Source organism: Brachypodium distachyon, chromosome 1 (genome assembly GCF_000005505.3).
Source record: "Brachypodium distachyon strain Bd21 chromosome 1, Brachypodium_distachyon_v3.0, whole genome shotgun sequence".
NCBI lineage: Eukaryota > Viridiplantae > Streptophyta > Magnoliopsida > Poales > Poaceae > Brachypodium > Brachypodium distachyon.
This window is the reverse complement of record NC_016131.3, coordinates 56,229,918-56,237,354: the sequence shown is the minus strand read 5'-3', so window position 1 is coordinate 56,237,354 and position 7,437 is coordinate 56,229,918.

The window sequence follows — 7,437 nt, the reverse complement described above, 5'->3', positions numbered from 1 at the left end:
CCAGCCAGCCATCGAAACAAGTAGACATAAAAACCAGCCGGCCAGCCATGGCAAGCAACAATGGTCTTAAGAGCGTGATCATTTGTATCCTCATACTGGGGCTAGTTCTGGAGCAGGTCCAAGTAGAGGGAAAGAGTTGCTGCAAAAACACGTCGTCAAGACTCTGCTACAACGCCTGCCGTAAAGCTGGGGGTAGCCAAGGAGCCTGTGCAAGCACTTGTGGATGTATACACATCGATGGCAAAAGATGTCCAGCTGACTATCCTAAGATGCACCTTCTTCCTGACTCCCGTAAAGAAAACTCACTCTTCATTTCCCACTTCTTTTATTTTCTCTTGCAAATAAGCTATTGACGGCCAGTTATTTTCTCTTGCAGGTGAATCAGATGCCATTAAGTACTGCAACATCGGATGTAGCTCTACCGTGTGTGACAACATGAACCATGGTATATATATACCCCTCTACATTAATTTTAATTTCGGTCATATAGAACTGTAATGTCTAATAGATATATAATGTCTACGATTTTGCTGCAGTTTTTCGCGGCGAAGACAACGTGGAACTCTGCCTCGATGCATGTGTGAGTCTCTGTAACGGGAATGATTCTGCTGTTGCATCGGTTGCAGCCTAATCATGCGTGTGCATGAATCATGTCCAAGGCCAAGATCTCATGGTTCCATTCCATGTTCAATAAACTTGGATCCTATCAGTCTTATCCAAGCAAGTGTGCCGTGTTTCTCTTTCCTCATTCCAATAAGAATCTTAACGAGAATATATTTGTACCACTCTTTGTACCCTTGGCCAATTAATATGAATACTACAACAATGTAATTTCTGTTACGTTAACTTCAGTTTTTATGTTTCATGCCAGTGTTGCTTTTTGTAAGTACCTTTTTTGTGAAGTTTGTGAAATCTTATTGGAACCAGAATAAAACATCAATAAAACAATAATGAAGTATTGACAAAAACTGTATTTTGTGAAGCTAGCCTTGAGAAAACCGGGTGAGACCTTAATAAAACCATATAATGAGATCCCAAACGAGTACCTTTTGTTGAACTTAGGTGAATACCAAAATTAAATCTAAAGAAAACCATGTCCCCTTGTCACTGCCCACCTCCTCATTTGACCGTGGATCATGGTACTTGCCTTGGTCATGGGTATTTTGTTACTGTCTAATTTTGTTGCTAGTATTTTCCTTTATGAACTTGTGTTTGTGTCACGTCCAGAGAACATGATCTAGCTAGTTTGTTGTGAGTGTTCCCAAGTTGTCAGGTGCGCCATGAAATAAGTCTAGGTAGTTAGCATTTAGCATGCATGACTTGCACTAGTTCATGAGGGGCAGTTTTTCCCGTTTACTTTCTGTTAACGAATGCTCGGCACGATCCAGTTCTGTGGGATGGCGCGGCGTTGAGGATCGTGGCGAGCTAGAATACCGGTGCGTTCGCTACGCGGTCCAAGGAATAAAAGGAAGAGCAAAAAAGACGTAAGCATTATGCGTCACAAAAACCTGTTCGTCTCTGTGTTGTCTGCCGCGGTAGAGAGAGTGAGAGTTCAGAGCGGCATTCATCTTTAGAGTTAATCTACCGAGTTCGTCGTGTGTGCTAGGACCTTGTAGATTCTAACAAGTGGTATCAGAGCCACTGGCGGCGAATCGGAGGAGGTGTGTGGAGAACTTGATCAAGCGGCGGCTCTAGGGGATATGTCGACTTCCCCGACGAGGAGATCTCACCACGCCGGTGGCGAGAAAGTACTTGCCGCCGGGGAAGATGCCAGGAGTATGCGATGGCTCGAGCAGCAGTGGAAGCGGGGCATTTTCCCTGTCCAGTACCCGACGCTGATGGAGGCGAACACTTTCAGCTGTGGGCCGGGAAGATGAATATACTCCTGCGCCATCTTGGTGTATGGGATAGCATTGATGGGACAGGACCGTCGATGAGGAGAAGGACCACGACGCGATGACAACACTATCGCAGTTGGTGCCCGACGACGTCATGATGTCGATCATGGCATGTGAGACCACTCGGATAGGACCGGGTTTCGTAAGCTCGGATCGAGTCGCTCATGTGGAAATTCGATCAACCGGTGGCGTAGGAGATGGAGACAGTGACGGCCTTCTCTCGCCGGCTAAATGCACTCGTCGGCGAGATCGGGGCTCCGGGAGAGAAGCTGTCGGAGTCCCGAGTCGTGCAGCGCGTGTTCGAGGCAATGCCGCGGTGCTTCTAGTCCATCATCAACACCATCCAGTAGCAGGGAGATGTCAAGAACATGACGACTGCTAAGGCGGTGGGCCAGCTGCGCACATATGAGGAAGGCCAGGAGGTGTTCCAAGGAGGCCATGGCGGCACTAGCAGCGCGTCGAACAACGACCAGCTCATGTTGGTCACCAGTGCGCTGGAGCAGCTATTGAAGGGCAAGAACGGTGACGCCTCGTCCTCAACTGGCAGCACGAAGAAAGGTGCCAACCGCGCCCAGACGGGGCGTGGTGATCGTGGTGACCACAGTGAGGCGTGGTGACCGTGGTGACCACAATGACCACGGCGAGGCGAACGGCAAGAAGAAGAAAGACCGTAAGTTCGATAAGAGCAAAATTAAGTGCTTTAATTGTGATGATACACTACCACAGACAGGAATATCCCTATCGGCCAAGAACCGACAGGAAAAATGTGATTTGCCGACAGGAATAGAACTCCCGTGCGTCGCCCGACAAGAAGACGACAGGGATATCTATACAGAGTCGAAAATGTCTGTGTGTTGGCCGACAGGAGATATTTTCCAGTCGGCTACTCCCGTCAGCCACGGACAAGAATATAATCCGTCGCCATGTCTGAGCTCGTCAGCTCAAGGGATTTTCCTGTCGGGTATTCCCGTCAGCCACCGACGGGGATAGAACACGTCGTCAGGTCTAGTCTCGTCAAGTCAGGAAATTTTCCTGTCGGGTAACACACAGGGATATGGCTTAATATCCAATTCAACACTATTTATACAGCAGAAATACTCGTCAGGTCTAACTGACAGGAAAATGGACAGGCTGACAGGAAAATGTACAACTTTTTGGGTATTGCAATATTTCAATGCAATTCAATTCATCCAATGCACTGGTCGTATGCGACGACAATAATTACAATGCAATTCATTTGCTTGATATCATCACTATAGGAGTCATGCAATCAACAAGAAGGTTACAACGCAATTCAATTCAAGCATCCATTACACACACAATATTATGTGCATAATACATCTCCATCCAAGCTGTTACAGAATATAAGATACCTAAGGACCCATATTGGGATTGATGATGTTTAGATCAGAAAAACTCTTGTTGGCTCTCGAATAAAATAAATGGAAACCTTCTCGATATTTCCCGTCTTTCCTGCATACAAAGAAGGGACATTCATGTAGTATTAGTGCAGCTGTAAAGTAAGAAGCAATGGACTGGCAGGAAGCCAGGAACAATAGTATTGACTACATTGAGAGGCTATAAAGACCACAAAAATCAATTACAAACATCAGACTTCGTGAATGAACATAGACAATTAAGTACGACATAGGCAAGGATCAATCTCTAGCTACTTCCCAGCCATTTCTAACAAATATACAAAGGCTGATCAAAATGCAAACAATGGAAGAAACAATAGATGCCAATACCATCACCAGCAGCAGTGGATTTGTTAACATTAATTTCAGATCAAGTTCCCGTTCAAAGACAAAACAATAACTAAAATTCACGGCCATAATTGAAAGAGGGGAAAGGAAAGGGTTGAAGAAGAAAGAGGGAACCGACCAAGCCGTCGACCGCCGTTAGGAGGCTCCAAATCAGCGGGAGGTGGCTGGCAGTGACGAATCAAGCTAGCAGCGGCCCAATCTGATGGCTTAGCTTGCTAATGAAATTCTTAACAAAGCCTCGATTTAAATTGACCAGATGAGTACAACCTGAAAAAGGAAAATTTGAGATAGTTAATATATCTAGACGTTTTTGGCTATAGATACATCCATACTTTGACAAATTTGAGATACTTAATATGAGATGGAGGGAGTAATTAATCAGAACAAACTGCTGCGATAAAGAATTCAAATTGCACAGGCCAGAGTTACATAAACCGGTGGCTCTTTGTCTCTCAAACTTGGACACGAAAGTCATACAAATGCAAAACAAATGTAGCACCCAATATACTAACTAGTTCAGACATTAAACAGATATGATAGTGTTCGGTGCTTACTTCAGCCAGCATGTGAGATAAATAAGCCATGAGAATCATACTAGAAACTTCACGATCAGTCGAGTGCCTGGAAAGAATGCAAAATTAGTGTTACGTCATAACAGTGAAATTAGATCTGTTAAGTATAAACCTGCCAAAGTATAGTTTCTTGTTGATGTAAGCACTGAGAAGTCTAGTCTGCAGTTATAACACACTTCAGTAATTAAGACAAAACAAACTTGGCAAAGCGACATGCATAGAGGAATTAGAGGCAAGTCATAACAGTGAAACTAGATCTGTCAGGTGCTGGTGCCAGCGAGACAGGTGAGCAGAGAGCAACATGCTGAGTAAAATTTAAAAAGAGAAACCTAACGACGGATATTATACTGAAAGGGACCAAGGTCGACACTACGGGAGAAAGTGGCTTTGCCGGGGGCCAGGGACCGCCGGCAAAGGCACATCTGCCTCCGGCAAAGCCTTTGTCGGCAGCTTTTTTTCGGGGCCGCCGGCAAAGCCCGTCGGCACGGAGGACCACCGGCAAAGGAATCTTTGCCGGCGGCTTTCTCACGGGCCCATCAGCAAAGCCTTTGCCGGCGGCCAAAACGACGGCCTCTGGCAAAGAAAAGGAGATCACGGCATGTGGTGCCGTTAACGGCTGGGACCACATGTCGGGCCTTTGCCGGCGGCCAGGGAAAAAGACTCCGCAAAGGCCCGACACGTGGCACGCCGCGAGCCGGCCGCGCGTGCCACGGCTGGACCCACATGTCGGGCCTTTGCCGGCGGCCAGGGAAAAAGCCGCCAGCAAACGTGCCCCGCAAGCAGCCACGTGGTAGCTTTACCGAGGGTGGCTGCCGGTAAAGAGGCACAACACATTTTTTTAATTTATTTTCTCTTTATCCCAGCAATTAAAATCATATATAACACGACAGCTCATTTCAAATAGCACAACACATACAAACCATAGACGCGACCATTTCACATCACAAGCATACATCTCACATGTCCGAAACATCACATATATATGTCACGACATAATATTACAAGAGTTCATCTCACAAGATTGCAACATATTACAACTGTTCATCTGCCAAATATCCATATATACATGAAAAGAAAGAAGAGAGTGACTCGGGAACCTTCTAAGTCCACCATCCATTGATCCTTGGAGATGCACCAATATAAACCTATGAAATAGAGTTGGAATTGCACAATTAGAAACAAAATAAGGCATTGAAGTGACAAACGTCGAATTTGAAGGGGAAATTAGCCAATTGACTCCAAAATGGTGACTTGGTCGCATGCAAGAGCATTAGCTTGGCCAAGAGGCTCAGTTTTGCTTCAAAATGGTGTCTTGATGGCATTTATGAACCATTTAGCCAACATTGCACCATTTTGGAGCAAAGTGAGCCTCTTGGGCTCCAAAATGAGCCATAAAAGGGCCATTTGGCTCATAATTGCCACCATAGCACCATTTTGTGCCCAAGAGGCTCAATTTGAGCCAAAATGGTGCCTTGGTGGCATTTATGCACCAGTTAGCCAACATTACACCATTTGGGAGGAAAATGAGCCTCTTGGGTTCCAAAATGAGCCATAAGGCTCATAATTGCCACCATGGCACCATTTTGGTGCCAAGAGCAAATTGAGCCACTTGGGCTCCAAAATGAGTCATAAAAGGGCTAGTTGGCTCATAATTGCCACTATGGCATCATTTTGTGCCCAAGAGGCGCATTTTGCTTCAAAATGGCCCAAAAATGGCACCAAGGCACCATGTTGGAGCCAATATGGCTCATATTGGCTCCAACATGGTGCCTTGGTGCCATTTTTGGGCCATTTGGCTCCAAAATGCCACCAAAACACCATTTTAGAGCCAAATGAACCATATTGCCTCCAAAATTGTTCCTTCGTGTCATTTTTGGGCCCCAAAATGGTGCCCTAGCTGTGGCATTTTGGAGCCAAATGAGCCATATTTGCCACCAAGGCACCATTTTGGAGTCAACATGGCTCATTTGGCTCCAAAATGGTGCCCTGATGGCAAAAATGAGCCAAATGCCCAAACATGCCACCAAGGGACCATTTTGGAGCCAAGATGGCTTATTTGGCTCCAAATTGGTGCCCTGGTGGCATAAATGAGCCAAATGCCCAAAAATGCCACCAAGCCACCATTTTGGAGCCAAGTGAGTCCTCTTGGCTCTAAAAAGGGATCTATGTCACTATGTGATGCTAGGTTACGCCGTTCTACGTGTGGAGACAAGAAAGTAAGTTTTTGATAAACCGGACCTCGAGATGAGACAAGTTTGTGGCAACTTACCCGAGTCAGTGCCTTGGAGCAATTGACTGGCCAGGAGGGTTGCCTCCAGCAAGGCTTGCGTGTGAAGAAGGGTCGTTCGAGCCACGGCCGGATTGATGCTGTTGCACAGATGATTAGGCATTGACCCCAACCCTCAACGAAAGCAAGAAAAGTCATGAATGGAGATTGAAATGTTTTGAGTGAACTCACCGGAGTTTGTGGAGAAGGCTGTGGAGCATGCTCAATCTGGAGATTGACAAACGCCAAGTCGAACGGCGGTGGTACTGTAGGCGGCTCTTGAGAGATGGCGGCGAGGTACGGCTGCATAATGAAAAGACAAAGAGTTGCAGTTACGGAACTAATACCACGCTTTCTTGGCTATTATGTGCGGTAAACATAACCTAAGGTGGTCGTACTGAGCCCTCAGTGCGGCCTACATCTGAGCCTGGCCCTGAGCCGCCACCTGAGCCTGGATCTGAGCATCGTGAGCCTGCCTCTGATCCTCCATCTGAGCCTGCACCTGAGCCGCCACCATACCCTCCACCTCCTGCAATGCCATTACAAGTTCATTGTAGTTACAATGAAATGCGAAAAGACACGAGCTGGTGAATGAAGAACAACTAACCTGCTGTGAGAACTGCCGTGCACCTGGACGACTGCGTATACTAGCACTGGAGCTCGTGGAAGTAGCCTTCAGGTGAGGTAGGCTGGGAATGGTGCTCAGATCAATGGTTCCGTTCCCGAGGACCAGCCTACCGTGCTTCATGCCTCCTCCCGCCCTCACAACCACTTCCACATCCAGGTCGTGCTGGCTAGGATCAGCCCCGGGGCTGTGCACCTCCTCAAACACCTCCGCGTAGCCTGTGACCTTGGCATGGTCAGCCGGGGTGGTGCAGGCTTCGGGCGGGGCGTTCGCACTGTATTCCGACACGGTGCTCGCCTTTCCCTTGAGG